The 17,041-nt window shown below is 35.5% G+C and overlaps 1 pseudogene; it reads right to left on the bottom strand.

Annotated features, from left to right (window-relative positions):
* Window positions 1-8: 8 nt before the first annotated feature.
* LOC127660307 (pyridine nucleotide-disulfide oxidoreductase domain-containing protein 2-like) lies at window positions 9-14,234 on the bottom strand (annotated as a pseudogene).
* Window positions 14,235-17,041: the final 2,807 nt, after the last annotated feature.

The following is a 17,041-nucleotide window of genomic DNA, read 5'->3' as shown; positions in this document are numbered from 1 at the left end:
TACAATTTTCATACCCCTTCAGTAAGACCAAAGACCCTTTCAATATCAGAAGGTGTCAAGATATCTTTTAATACTATAGACTTTTTAAATCCAGGTGCAATACCCAGTCCAATACTGCAAGACAAGAAACAAAGAACTAATAACAACAAAAACATTATGATAGCATTATGCATAGTAGCACAGACAGTGTCAAATATGCAAATTTCATGTATGCATGGAATACCTGGATGACATGCAAAATAATGCAATGCACTTGACTGGACCTTCTATTTCCAGTGTGACGAATGAACAAGAAGTATTATCAGCCATGGTTTTGTCAAATCTTTTTAATTTCTATTGATCAGACTGCCACAAAAGTGAATTAAAAATGCTAAATTACCTTTTTATTTACAAGATGATAACTGGACGCCAACATTTCCGAAACATTTATCATTTCATTAAGCATTGTTTCACATAATACTCTAAAATATATTTTAGTACATTTAGTATACTGTATACTGTGCAGTAAGTAGTAAGCTGGTATTCCATTCTAAACAGACCTTCAACAAACCATCTGAGATCTTTTGTAGGCCTATACATTCTTGCCTTATAATGCCTGTGTCTGCCAACAACACACAAAATGCAAATTATGTGTACGTAGACAGTATACCTGTGTCTGCATATCTCTCCCTGTCCTCATCAGTCCAAGCGCGGCCTCCCTCCAGCAAAAAGGGTGTAAAATGTGTGAAGAGAGACACCACATGGCAGCTTGGGGGCGCTAGATTCGGATCCAGCACAGAGGGAATAGTCATTTCCAACATAAGCCTGAATAAAAACACTTATGAAGAGTCGATGCATATTACATGTCCATGAGCTTTATATTTTAGTTTAAAATGAACATACAGTAAATAAATAAATACATAAATAAAGGAAAATGTTCCAGCAAAAATGCCTTTTTTATGTATTATTTTATTTAATTAATTAAAATAAGTGCAAAGTGCAAGTGAAAAATTATAATAATTATAAAATAATTAGCTAAATGAAGTTTAACCCTCCTATATTTGGTAAAAATTCCTTGTGCCACAACAATGAATAAATTCATATATTGTATGATATAAGTAAATATATTGTATTATATGATTATCCCCTTAAACTCTGGTGCATTTTTGGGCTGCTGCCCACAATTTTTCACACTCAAATTTAAAAGCTCACCATTCACACATACTTTGGACAAATTGCGCAAAAATTGTTCTATTTTTTTAGAGAAACGCCCAAAAAAATAAATAAAAAAATACTCAAATTATTCATAAATAATATTGTATGTGTTTATAATCTTATGATAAACAGATTGTTTTTATTTTTTATGGAAAAAACTTTGCAAACTATTCCACAAGGTGGCACAAAGCACTAGGCAATTTTATTTTCTCTATCACATTTCATCACAATATACAGATCTGAAATATAGGTGGCACTCTAATGCAGTTTAGCTCTCACAGACGTGCTCATCCATAGACATTCAGTCTAATTTTCAGTTCAAGCACCACCCTTGATGTTTCATTGAATATCTTAGCCCCTGAGTGGACTAGAAGCTCAATCTAGGTGTCAATAGAAAGCTGAGATCCTCCCCTTTGCGACAATATTTTATCATCAACAGTCAAAAACAAATGTTCTGTTGATTTGTTTTGCATGCTTTTCCTTCTGGGTGGTATTTTGTTCAGGACATCTAAGATATAACATTAAATTATTTAGCCAAGCAAGCTTACAGACAAGTAAACAATGGCTCTCTTTTTGAGAACTTCCAAATGTATTTTAATACTTTGATATTTTGGGCTTAACAATAGCAGTTATCAGAGCATAAAATAGACATTTGTATTTGATGACTTCATAAATCATATTTCACTTTGTGTATTTTGAAAATCTTTCTAAATGTGGAATTAAGGCAACAGAATTAATTGTACATTCATATATTTCTACCCCATTACCTCTGGGGGGGTACTACCTTTCAATGCAAATGTTTTGAGGCCTTATTTAGTTATTTTATTTAAAATTATTTTATCTGAAAAGCTCAGATTCTATGCTTTCAAATGATACCACATTTGCCTGACTTATGTATACAGAGTCTTTAACATTTTAAGCTTAAACTTTTTTTGCGATATAGCAAAAAAGTATCAGTTGTTTTTTCAGGGTGATGAAAGCAGACAGGCATTTCAGATAAGGAGGTAAAACATTTTTGATTTTATGAAAGGGTTTTTCTGAAACTGTTAGGAATGCAGACGAGGGCAGACGAGGAATGGGGATCTAACTGCGGGTTCTTTATTAATCAAAAGTGAAGGCAAACAAACAGGAACAAAAGAAACATCCAAGAGGGGAAATAATGAAACAAAAACATGAAAAAAACATCCAAGAAGAACACAGGCTGGGGAAACATCCACGAAAGGTAAAGATAACATACATCAACATTCAATGAAACAATGACCGACAAGGGAATGGAGGAACAAACAGGGTTTAAATACACAGACACAGGATGATCCCAAATGACAATCAGGTGCGAACAATGACAGAGTGCTGGCAGTGATGAGGGCCGGGAATTGTGGGAAGTGGAGTTTTTGACAAAGACTAGTGAAACACAGGGCAGACAACAAGGGAATCGTGACAGAAACATTAACCATAATGCATTAATTTATACTGTTATTATACATTTGTAATTTCCTCCAAAACAGAAGGATTAATATAGTTTGGATTGAGCATGAAATTCCAGAGGAATTTCAACTTTACAAAAGAATGCATGTCAACTACTGTACCTACAAATGGTCAGAAGATGAATCAGGATTTTATGTAAATTGGTGTGGTTTGGTGCAATGAACGAAGAGGTAATCTAAAACCATCACCATAAACCCTGTCCCTGAGCAACAGATGTAGATGTACTGCTGCTTTGATGTGTGTGTAATGTGCAAATATTAGCTGGTACATTATGAGCAGCACTGCAGGTTCTGCCAACCTGGAGGATGTGCGTCCCTGCTGGCCCTCCCTATAGGCTTCTTCTAGCAGCTCCACACTCTCACAGATGGACTGAACATTGATTATGTGGACCTGGTTTTCCATCCCCACTGTTCAGAGCAGCCAAGAAATTAGGCAACCTGTCAAAAGCCACTGTTCTTTTGCATAGGACATAGACAAACATTATTAAAACCAATCAAGGTCACATTTTATATTAGGTGGCCTTAACAACTATGTAATAACATTAAATACATACAAGACTATGTATTTACTGGTAACTACATTTTGTTCTGCACAATTCCCACATTTGCTTCTACTGAGGTTGAGGTATGGGTAGGTTTAGGAGTAAGGGTAGGATTAGGGTTAGGGGTAACAGTTAGGTTTTGAGGTAAGGGTTAGGTTAAGGGTAAAATTAACAGTGTAACTACAAATGTAATTAAATGCAAATACTTTAAATGTGATTACAATGCAACAACACGCTTGTACGTAATAAGTACATTGTATCAAATGGTTAAGTTTGTAGTAGTTAAGGCCACCTAATATAAAGTGGGTCTCCAATCAACAACTACAGGAAAAAAGGCCAATTGAAACTCTTCATGAAGGCATTCATTTAAGTGCTTCCAAAGCAGCCCTGAATTTATATTCCTCAAACATTCTGGTTAGGAGTCTACCAAACTGATTAACGTACAGACTCCATTCAAACTTAGATAACACTTGAAATAGTTTTGTAGATAATTTCAGCCTTAGGTCTTATTATAAATCATAATAATAGTACGAGATGGTGAAATTTAATTTTTTTTGCGAGTTGGCTCGTACAAAAATATTCGACTCCCATTGATTAAAAGAAATGGACAAATGAACAATGTTATTACCATTTTTCCTAAGTTAAACCATTACCCTTAAACAAATCCTAAACCTAACCATGATGTTAATAGGGAAATAACTTTTGTGTGAAAGAAAGAAAACACCAGAGTTTGTAAATGAGATGAGGGAAGTGTATCACAGATTATTGACATATATCAGTCATTCATATTGCATAATGAAATATGGAATGAGTTACCAAATTTGTTCACAGATGTTTCCTTTCTTAACCTTTCTGGGCTGTTCGGGCATTTTTGACCGATTTCAGATTTTTTTCTTTTTTTAACAAAATGTGGTTTCCTCAATCTGAGTGGTAAAAGACTTTGTGACTGTGACATTTCCTAGACTTGCAATCTGAACACTTGATTCGATGAGTCTAATTGGTCATAAAAAAGTGACACCTTTGCTGTTTGCGATCTAAATTTGACCGACCATAAGAAATAAATGGGTGCGACCCTAAAACAGAGCAATTATTTTAGATTTGTCAAATAAAATAAAAAGATCTGCCATAATGCTGAACACACACAGATAAATTAAGAGGTGGGAATATAAAACAGTGTGCAAAACATACACATACAAACAAATGAACTGGTGAGACTATAACAGAGAACATTTTTTAAATTTGTTAAATAAAATCAATAAATCAACTACAATGCAGAACACACACACAGAAATGAGGGGGACCATAATACACCCAAAATTTTGAATTTTGAGCATGAAGTGAAGTTAACATAAATTTGCATAAGCAAATGGCTGATGTAATTGAGAGTTTTACAGGTAGAAAAGTGCATTCGTTGGTCTAAAAGTTATATATTTTTGTTCGAGCCAAGTTGTACAATTTTGCCATCAAACTAATTTGTTGTCAGGAGACTATGTTGAGTGTGCTATATATTTTAGTTTTTTTGTAAACTTTATACTTTCTGGAAAATGTGAAATTAAAGTTTAAAAATCTCCCATTAACTTACATTATTAGGAGCTGTGCAAACAGGATGCATTCTTGTATCCAATAAACAGCTAGATTGAGAGTAACGGAATGGCATAATAGCGTTTTTCAAAACCTTTTAACTTACTGCTTAAAAATGCAACGCTGATGTTGCGAGACATGTCATATCGGCCAAAACCATCTGTCTAGAATGTTAATTAGTGCACAGGGATGATGCAATGATTCCCGTGTGAACGGCCCCTTAGAACGTTTGCCATTCAAAACATAACCGACAGTGATGCCTTTAAATTACAAAGACAGTGCCACGTTGTGTTGGCTCTTATACACAGCTGAATAAAAACAAGATGCATGCTAGTGTTATGTCAATGACAAATTGGCTCTGATGCAGCATTTCATTTACTGTACACAGAACCAAAACCTAAAACCTAAGCTTACCTGAAATTTTAACACTATTCTTTTGTTGCCTTGCAAGCACTGGTATTTCCATGTACTTCAATTAAATAAAGCATTACATTATTTGTAATCATATCATTAATCTTAGTATCAGGAGAAGTGTAGTCAATCTGATCTACAGCTGTGATGAATAACTGTGATGAAGGGCGTCCTTCAACACAGACATCAATTATTCATAAATGTAATTAACATTTAAGCAAAACAGTCATACATTTTTCCCACTTTTTTATGAGTATGGTACAAATTAAATTCCATTTTGTCCATTGGTCAAAATTGAACCAATTTTTTTTATAATAAATACATCTGCTGTGAACTGAACTAACACATTCTGTCATACAGACAGAATAGGATTTTGTTAAAGAATAAGGTCACTCCTTGAGTAAATACAAATAAAATGACTCAAGGCCACAACAGTATTTTGGAACTGGAGGGTATTAGATGACAGCACAGAATGAACTGGAAATTTACCAATTAGTCTAATCATGAGTTCACAACCATCTTAATCTACAGCACATTTAAACATCTAGGAAATATCGGAACTGACACAATCTCGCAACATAGTACTAGTGTACCTTTGGGGTGAGCTGTTTAAAGGTGACGTAAGGAGTTGCATTGGACAGAACCACTTTACTACGGACTTCAGTTCCATCAACACCACTGACAGAACCATCCTGACCAATAAGAACTTGTCCAACATCCTAAAAGCACCATTGATGTCAACAGATCACACAATGTGACACAACCTGTTCTTTTCAATGAATGTGACAAGCATGGAAACAATGACTCAAGCAAATGGTTACACCTTCACCATGAGTACTAACTCTCTTTGTAAAGATCTGCTCCAAGAGAGCCTGCAAAGCGGGCGACTGATTGAGAAACGCCACCCATTCCTCCCTCTACGTAACCCCAGGCTCCCTTCTCCTTCTCTAGCTCACCCATGTCATGATGCAGGAGGACATATCTATGGGGCAAAAAAAAAAGATTTAACATATCCACAACAACAATCTCCATATTCTGATTTAATATAAATATTTAAGCTTTATTAATGTCAAAGTACCCTCACCTACTTCCAGGGTTATTTGGGCTTGTGTTTGCTACAGTAACAGAATCAGTGTCTCACGTGGCTCTCAACGGCTCCGATTCAAACCAACGATTGAGCACTTGCAAGAAAAACAAAGACTTTCAAACTGAAATTTAGACAAATAAAGCTCCCATTACAGTAAATGCTGTGTTCATGTCATGTGCATGGTCCATTGAATTTGAATGAGCAAAAACATATGTATTTAATAAATCAAAACGTTACCTTTGAGCAACAAAGTCTCAGGATAATCTGACACAAATGATTGCAGATGACAAACGCTGACCAATGAAATATGAATTTGAAAAAGTATGTTTTCAACCATTTTAAAAATGCCAGAAAATGTAGATGGGTGGAAATAAAAGCACATCTTTAAACATGGGATTACCAAGGAATTTGTTTCTAGGCCACATAATTTAGCAGTTATGACATGGGATGCACCGATGTATCTGCAACCGATAACTATCGGTCAATAATTGACCACCTTAAAACCATCAGCATATTGGTCTTAAGAATGAAAATGCTGATAAAAAAATTGGTTATTTAGAATTAATTACGTATCGGCCAATAAAGATATTTAGTATTTTTATAGTTTTTTATTTAAAATCGGTATCGGCACAAGAATGTCATATTGGTGCATCCCAAGTTACAACCTAAAAAATATGCAGTGTAGGGCAAGTTATTCTAAATAATTAATCTACTACAAAGTATCAATTACTTCATCTAAAAGGTAATCACATTACTAATTATGTTAGTTTTAACATTTTGGTTTTCCACTCAAATACATAATGTCTATTTTCCTTCTCATTCATTGTTGCACATCTTCCAGCTGTCACAGAAACACTAACAGACCCTCATATTAATTCATTTGAATTAATACAATTTATTACACATACCACTTTAGCGCAAGTAATGTTCTTAAAAGTAATTACTTGAATTGAAAGTCAGTAACTGTAATCTGATAACAAATATGTAAAATGTTAAACATCTAATTACTTTGTAATCCGATACACGTAACACTGAACATATGTATAATTTAAACTGTTGGCGGCATCATCAAATGATATACCGTACTAGTAAGTTGAAATCCTGCTCTATGGGTGCACCAAATTTCACAACATTTCATTACAAATTAATTGAATGGCAATGGCAATAAATTAAAGTAAAATTTATTTTTTCAATTAAATATACTAAAAGAATTCCATTTGTTTTTGTTATGGCAATGGAAGGATGCATAACCCATCTTCATTACTGGAGCCATAATAAGTTCTTAGAAGTCCGGTATATTCTTTCCCAACTTCAACCTTTTAAACACAAACACATGGATTTTTCTTACAACACTTAAGTTTTAGACATCCTCATTTTATAAGAGTCTCTGGCATAAAATAGTATTTCAGAAGCTTAAATGTTGAGGCAACTCTGTTTATTTTATCATTACCAGACTTCACCAAAGGTTTTAAGCTCCTCAGGGCAGATATTCCCTTTCTCAAAGATCCCTCAGTCATCCCTGGGACGTCTGTGGGTGGACGGGTGGATGGCACGAGCCAGTCTTTCCAAATAGGTCAGAAAGTCAGGATAGACCTTTAGAGACATGACAGAGAAAATACACTTCTAGTCAAACGTTTGGACAGATATTTAGTTTTTTTTTTTTTGTGATATAACAAACCCTTTGATTCAAAGGCCTGTGCTTAAAAGCTAGACAGCTAAGGAAAAGCAACCAACAAGTAGCCATAATACATCAGATCTCCTTCAAAACTGTTAAAAGGATCCCAGGATGCAATTAAAATTCAAAAAAATACTTTCTATGCCTACAAATTATAAACAGACTTCTGAAACTTCTAGAATCAAAAATAATCCATGATTAATTATTTTAATCATACACGTGTAGTTTCGGGCAAGGGGGCCTTCAAATATTGTCTTGGACAGTGGGGGGCCTTTGAGTCAAAAAGGTTGAGAACCACTGACGTAAATGACAGGTGAAAGTTGAGGAATGTGTGAGCAGGATTTACAGTAGTTTGCTTCTACTGTATCATGCATGTTCATAAAAGTAATTTTGCGAAAATCAAAGTTCTCTTGATGTTGACAAAGAACCTTGGCATCTTTCTCTGAGAATTTGCTGATCTCATCCTGGTTCTTTGCCATATCAGCTCCAAGCTGTAAAGAGCACAGTGGCTGCCCTCCTGCACACTCCTCCAATATGGGGGTAAATGAATAGGGGTCCCTCATGTACACCTTCAGGCCATGTTTCTGCACAGAAAAACAAGAGAACTGCTGTAATATTAGCTTGAGAGAAAGAAAATAAGCTATGAATCATCCTGCCACTTGTATCCTTGTGTCAGGTCTGTCTAAAAAAAACTTTGCATGAGCTGTTTGATTTAAAGGTTTAGAGTGTGTTTTTTTTCCTATGATAATGTCAAAATGAAATAAAAATTAACCCTAAATATTTTATTAATGTATGTACGCACCTTGAGCTCCAGGTCCTGGTAGATGTGTGGAAGCAATAAACTGAGCAGATAGGAGGCCCTGAAAAAGTGGAACCCTTACCCAATGTCATGCAATCTACATAAATCACAGCATAGTTTTAATAATTTAACTTATAGCTAAAAGCGGAACACCCTAATATGTTGAATCAGTTAAAAAAATGATAAAAAACACCTCAAACTCATCAAGTTGGAAGCCGTAGCTGGTCTCCTAGCCTCATCAGTTTTATGCTGCCTTCATGTGCTATCAGAATTATCCTACTTACCATTTCTGAAGTGGTAATTACAAGTATGTTCAAGTGCTTTGTTGTCGGAAAGATCAGGAAACATGGAGGACACCAGGTTCAGTCCTGCATATATCTTGGGGTACTCTTATTTTGATACCGTGAAACGTATTACTCTATAATGGTATTTTGGCCAAATACATGCTACTTTCTTCGAGTAAAATGTACTAGATTCGTCAAATGGATGCTGATATATGTAAATGTATATGACCGAAACGGCAAGCACTAATAATTAGCTGTATTCAGAAACAATACAATTAGCTTTTATTTAGCTGTATCATTCAGAACCACACTCTCCTCCGCCATGTTGAAAGTTTACATCTCCTTCCAATCTGGAAACATTTTGGATACCACTTATTTTCTTTTTAATCCAATACCAATCATTTCAAGTCCAATATCTTCGATACTGATACCAATACCGATATTTCTATAAAAAAATTTTTTTTTGCAATTTCTAGTGATAACATGGGTAATTAAAAATAGAATTTTTAGTAATAATTAAAAATCCTAAACAGAAAATTATTAGACATCTATTTTGTATACCCTTCCAAAAATTAACCATGGTTTGACTACAGTAACTATAGTTTAACAATGGGATTTAGTTAAACCATATTTACCACAATTACCATGGTTACTACTACAATATTACTGTAGTAAAACCGTGGCTTCAGCATGCATGTATGTTATGATGAGCAGGAGAAGAATTAGTTCCCATCCTGCTCAAGTATTTGCTTAAACTGTGTGCCCAATTATTAGGCATGTGAGTATTCTGATCTTATCATTATTTCCAAGAACTTTTTCCAACTCCAAACCATATAAACTTGAATGCTTATTGGATTAAATCATTTTCAGGTGGTATGTATTTGTGTAATTAGGGAGGGTGCGGCGAAAGTGACTAACACCTTATTATAATATACGTTTTATACATTTATATAAAATGTTAACTGACACTGAAAAGTCAAATATTGTAAAAGGCCTTTCAGATGGATGGATGCAACACTCTTGAAATAGCTAAACTATTGATGCGTGACCACCGGACAATCAAACATTTTGTTGCGAATAGTCAACTGGGGCGCATAAAACGCATGGAGAAGAAAAGGCGCAAATTAACTGCAAAAGACTTGAGAAGAATTAAACGTGAAGCTACCAGGAACCCATTATCCTCCAATGCTACCATATTCCAGAACTGTGACCTACCTGGAGTGTCCAGAAGTACAAGGTGTCAAGTGCTCAGAGACATGACCATGCTCAAGAAGGCTGAAACACGACCACCAGTTAATATATTCACAAGTTGAAGCGTCAAGATTGGGCAAAGAAATACCTGAAGACAGATTTTTCTTCTTCAGACAGGTCTTATGGACAGATGAAATGAGAGTGATTCTTGATGGACCAGATGGATGGGCCCATGGCTGGATCACTAATGGACACAGGGCACCACTTCTAGTCAGGTACCAGCAAGGTGGAGGAGGGGTACTGGTGTGGGCTGCTATCATTAAAAATAAGGGAGTTGGACCTTTTTGAGTTGAAGATGGACTGAAACTCAACTCCCAAACCTACTGCCAGTTTCTGGAAAGCACTTTCTTCAAGCAGTGGTACAGGAAGAAGTTCTCAGCATTCAAGAAGGCCATGATCTTTACGCTCCATCACATGCATCCAAGTACTCCACTGTTTGGCTTGCCAGCAAGGGCCTCAAAGATGCCCAAATCATGACTTGGCCCCCTTCCTTATCTGACTTAAATCCTATTGAGAACTTGCGGGCCCTTCTCAAATGTAAGATTTACAGTGAGGGAAGACAATACACATCTTTGAACAGCATATGGTAGGCTGTGTTTTCTGCTTCAGCGAAAGTTGATTGTGAACAGATCAAGAAACTAACAGACTCTATGGATAGAGGGCTCATGGCAGTTATTGAAAAAAAGGGTTGCTATATTGTTCACTATATATTTTTGAAAGGTCAAAAATGTCATTTAATTGTCATTTTGTTTTACTTATTTGTTGCACCTACTCTAAAAATGATAATAAACAATTGAGTTGCTGGAAATTATTTTTGTAATTTAGTTGCCTAATAATTGTGCACACTTATATATTCCCCTGAGAAAGACAAAACTCACTTTTCCTTTGTTAAACATACAGATTTGAGGTTCAATAACATTTTGGATTGACTGAGAGAATCGTGTTTGTTCAACAAAAAAATTAATCCTGAGGAATACAATTTGCCTAATAATTGGGCATGCTGTGTATATAGCCTAATCCTTTTTATTTTACATTGATGCTTATGATTATTGTTCATGTTAACCAAATAATAATATCCCTATTTAAAAAAACTAAAGAAAATTTAGAATCAATATTTTTATGTGAGGATCGATAAATTTTTTTTCTCCCTTTTCTCCCCCTTTCTCCCCAATTTGGAATGCCCAATTCCCAATGCGCTCTAAGTCCTCATGGTGACGTAGTGACTCGGAGGACAAATCTCGTTGACTCTGCGTCTGAGACATAAGCAACTGAAACGCATCTTATCACATGGCTTGTTGAGCGTGTTACCGCGGAGACGTAGTGCATGTGGAGGCTTCATGCTATTCTCCGCTACATCCCTGCACAACTCACCACGTGCCCCACTGAGAGCGAGAATCACATTATAGCAATCACAAGGAGGTTAACCCAATTTGATTGATCCACCCATCCCTAGTCATAATTACAACTTAAGGGGTCGTTCATGTGCAACTTACGATAAGGAAACTTGTATTTACGATAATTCAAACAGCATGTGAAGGCAGCACTAGTTTGCTGGTTTTAGGGGTTTTGGGCTTGTCAGCTTGTACTAGTCATCTGGTCAAGCACCACGGATACCAGCTAGACCAGCTAAGACCAGCAAACTTCCTTAGGCTGGTTTAAGATATTTTTTCAGCATGGAAAGGAGTTCTGAATTTGAAATGACTGATGAATACTTTGAGAAATTCCTCTTTGGCCAGTTTTTAAGGGATTAAAATAAACTTGGTCTGGGTGATAAACCTGAACTTGCACCTGGAATAATCTGTTCAGATACAGCTGCTCCTCCAAGCACATGTTTGTGTTCCAGTACTGCTGTTTTCAGCCCGCCCTTCTGCAGATCTGCCTGTGCATATCACACCAGAAAGTTTGTTCACGTGAAAAACTTGGCCAACCTCATTAAATAAGAACATGTTTGGTGTGTACACAGAGCAATGAGGCCATTGTGGCCTAAATTAAAGGAAAAGAGTATGAAAGGTGTTTATTTAGGCTGTTCAGAGTAGTCAAAATGATACAGTGGTGGATATACAACATTGTTTTATCTAATCCTGAAGCTTAATAAAGTATGGTATTATGAAACAGAGTTTGGCAGTTCAAAGTATGCAGAAGTAATGCAAAGTATGTACAAAATCTTGCAACAATAGGTAGACTATGCTTTGTGTGTGGTTGCTGAACATTCCCTCAAGACTGAAAAACAACCTCAGTACATTTACTGAATATTGAGCAGCAAATCACTTTTTACTATGTGATACAATTTGTTTCCCTCTGGGGGCGAGAAACGGCTCAGAGAGCCAAATTCCCTGATTGAGCCCCAATCAAATCTCAGGACGTCTCTCTCTCTCTCTCTCTCTCTCTCTCTCTCTCTCTCTCTCTCTCTCTCTCTCTCTCTCTCTATCTATCTCTCTATCTCTCTCTCTCAATTTCAATTCAATTTAAAAGCACTTTATTGGCATGATTGTGTTTACAAAATTGCCAAAGCATTAATACACGACAAGACAAATAATAATAATAAAATAGAATTAAAATAAGATGCCAGGTAATGAATCAAATAAAATAAAAACTATAATAACAATATACGCTATACAATATAAAATAAAATATGCAGTTAACAAGACATTATGAACATAAGAAAATAAAAGTACTGTGAATGAAGTACATTAAGGCAGTGATTGGTTTCTGAGGGTGTGCAGCTCAAAAATGAATTTAGCTGCAACTGATGCATGATGGTCCTCCCCCAGTAACACCAGCATCTGATCGGTTTCTGCCAAACAGGAAAACTGTGGCATGAGGTTTGAGAGTTTGTGGAGGTATTTCTCTCTCACCTCTGTAAATTTCTCACAGTGAAGGAGAAAGTGTGTCTCTGTCTCAACCTCACCAGTGTCACAGTGAGCACAGACTCGTTCTTCCTTTGGAAGCCATGTTTGTCTGTGTCGGCCTTTTTCTATGGCCAGACTGTGATCACTGAGTCTGTATTTGGTGAGGATCCGTCTCTGTTTTGGATCTCTTACATTGTGCAGATATTCTGCCAGATTATATGTTCTGTTTAGGGCCGATAACATTAGAGTTTGCTTTGGTTTTTACTTTCATTTTTCCAATGGTCCAAATATGAATTTTTGCTTTCTTTTATGATTGGTTTATTCTGATCTGGTTTTGTTCAGCAGTGCTGGTCTGAAACTGGTGTTAGTGGGTTTGTGAGTTTCAGAGCCAACTGACAAAGGGGACTGATTTTAGGCTTCAACTATTGGGTTTTAAGGGCTTCGTGTTGCAGTGTGTTAGGGGAACTTCAATTTAGGTGTGTCCAAAATTTGAGGGATCGTTTTTCAATATGTATAATAAGGGGGTATCTGCCTAGTTCAGCCTGGTCTCTCTCACTCTCTCTCTCTCTCTTTTTCTCTCTCTCACACACACTTGTGACATTTATACAGAATACACATACAATTTGAATCTCTTAATCAATAAATTACATACGAATAAAAAATCACCCACGTCTCTGTGACATTTGTTTTAGAAAATAAAATCATTAAACAATAAACACAAACGACTGTGATTGGCCTATTCACAGTAGCGCTGAGGAAAGTAACAGCAACCACATGACAATGCCGCTTTATATTTTTCATCTAAATAAAGATAATGCAAAACTTCAATAGCTAATGAATTAATTAAAAAATTAAGGAATTACAATATTATTACAACAATTATTTAAGTTCTTTAGACCCAATTAACGTACATGACCAAGCTGAAAAACGTTGGTCCGACAAGCCACGCCCATAACAGTACCCAGTTTCTTGACACTCTGTTTCTTTTTTTATTCAGGTCGTGCATAATGTTTGTAACCTACCTGCACCGATAATAACGGCATAATATTGTATATAAATAAATACAATAATTCTCATGATATCAAAACATGTTAGTATGCAGATACTGAGGTTGTGAGCCTAAAATATTTCCTTCATAATAATAAGACTATAAAGGTTTAAACTGATTGAGTTTCAAATACTTTTTATATTCTAATTAAATCCTTATATTTTATATATCACCACTTGATATTTGTTATCAGCATCCACTATATCATATATTTTAAAATGCCAAAATGCTTCATTTTAGTACACATATACATTTTTAATTTTTTTATTTCATATTTTCTCTTAATATTTAATATGTATTCTTAATTTGTTCAGGCATCTGACAATGTCTATTAGAGGTTAAAAATCAGTAGTATTCAGGAAAGACAGCAGAAACACCATGTGCTTTAAAGGTCGGTGGAATGGATGTTATATCAATCCTACATCGATATTCATGCCTGTTGTTGTGCTTGTCTGGCTTTAACTATTCACAGTGACACTGGATAACCAGCTTGTTGCGAGTGTTAGATCAAGGTCCAGAGGTATAATAGTTTAATAGTCAAAAGGTGAATTTATTCTACAGGTTCTAACCAAAAAAATGACAACACTAAAAAATTTTAACAGTACATTTTGTTTTCTCTCCAGACTGTAGGCAGTTTTTTTTAGTGAGCATCTATACCAATTGCTTCCTCAATTGTTTTTGTCTAGAAATCTGTCCCTGAGAGGATGAAGAGGATTGTAGCTAATGGTAAAAACTTGAGTCTGGTAATAACTCATGCATAAAGCCACATACAGATAAAACAAGTTAATTTTAAAACGTTTTGTTCTTCGTGCCCTGGTGCTAAAGGCACAAAAAAAAAAAAAAAAAAAAAAATTGACTGGAACAGATACAGATTTTACCTGTCCGTGCCTCGCCTGTGTTCTCAAAGTGTGTGGTCTGGATGTTTAGTCTCAATATAAGCCGGTCCGAAAAAGCTTTGTTTACACATTTTTATTTTAAATCAGAAGATAAAGAACTGCAAAGAAAGGAAGAGAATTCCATTGAACCAATTTGGTCAATGAGCCCAAGGAACTTAAAATATATGACATGAATTTGTTATTATTGATTATACAAAATATACATTTTGTATAATCAATAATAACAATAGATAATATTTTTAGAATAAAAAAGATTCATGTCATTCTGACTTTGTCCACTAAGAGGAGTAGTAGTTTAAGAAGACATTCACTGCTGTTTTGAGTCTCTGTAGAACAAAAATGGCCGTTTCCTATTCAGTAGGATTTTTTAAACCGCTGTACATGATTTGCCTACTACTAAGATTCTCTACTTTGATTGGATAGTTTAATAATATCCATCCTGGTTTAGAAACGCCCACTGATTACTACTTTAAGATTCTCTACTTTGATTGGATAGTTTAATAATAACCATCCTGGTTTAGGAACGCCTACTGATTACTACATTGATATACTTTCAATGGATTGCTGAAAAAACGCCCATCCAGGTTTGAAAACAACCACAGATTGGGAAAGACAAGATGATTGTTCTGCAGAGACATTCATTTGGTAGGTGGCAGCAGAGACTTTTAGATATGGTAATATAGAGCTCATCCATAAGTTAAACATACATTTAAAAAGGTTATAGTTTTGGATATGTTTCTCTTAATTTTAGTTTTGAAATTAACAACAGAAACATGTAAATGCTTCACGCATGCTAACCCTACGCCCTTGATTTTACCAATGTTTTTAGTTACATTATATCCCCTGTTGATGGGATTTATTCCCTGAGTAAGATTCATCATTTCAATATCAGATTCATTAGCTTTTGTTAGAATTGATTAAAATCTTAATAGTTCACAAACAACTGACTGTTTGAAAGTGTGACCCGAGTTAATTCCATGCCTTTAGAATTATGCTTCTTTCCATTATAAGACACGTCAAATAAAGTTGCTTCAAAGCTAAACCATCAGAAGAAGAATACTTAAGAAATGTTCTCTTCTGCTAAGAGAAACCATCTTGACTGAAGAGCCCACCTTAAGAGATCATAAGTGCTTCTCTCTCTATGTTAAATATGATAAGGGATGATGCATCAACGTCATACTGATGGGATTGCAGACAGCTTTTAAGGGCCGCATTCGAAAAACAGGGGGTTTGTGGCTTTTTGCATTTCACTCAAGTAACAGAAGACAACCAAACCTTAGACCTTAAATGAATTACAAACTCGATTTCAGTCCATATGATGTGTAATTGCTGTTACACAGTATACCATATCCTTTAACGTCTATTTGTTTTGCTTATGCTGTGAAAAACAACTCCTATTGATTGAGATACTCAATAGGAAAGATATAAAGAAGCCTCCTATTAGACAATCTAGGGTTTCCCGACACCTCTATCAGGGCATGTCATCAGGGAATTATGGTCAAGACAGAAGGATCACTCTGCAGGCACACCAGTTTGGCTTTCCTTGAAAGAACACATCTGGACAACAGGCAGTCAACATTAATTTGATCAAGGCCAGGGAATTTTGTTCTTCTAAGCAAAAATTAACACTTCATTCCCTTCGTCAGCAGAAATTCTGCACCATGGGCCTGGCCTTGGCACAGAAAGCAAAAATGAAATTATCTGAATATGGTCCTGCTTAAAGGATAATTGCTGTGGGTCATTATTGAGCAATCTAGTTCATTTTCATCCAAAACGAGGGTTTAAACTTGGGTAAAGATAAACAATGATGTTCTCTGTACTTATTACTATTTATGGAATGTTTTAAGGTCTGCAAGACATTTTGGCCTAAGAATTTCACTCTAAACATTTCATGCTTGACAATAATTATACTGGAATACCAAAGTTATGGAAGCCAGGTA

Source organism: Xyrauchen texanus, chromosome 20 (assembly GCF_025860055.1).
Source record: "Xyrauchen texanus isolate HMW12.3.18 chromosome 20, RBS_HiC_50CHRs, whole genome shotgun sequence".
Classification (NCBI taxonomy): Eukaryota; Metazoa; Chordata; class Actinopteri; order Cypriniformes; family Catostomidae; genus Xyrauchen; species Xyrauchen texanus.
This window is presented reverse-complemented; position numbering and strand designations above follow the sequence as displayed.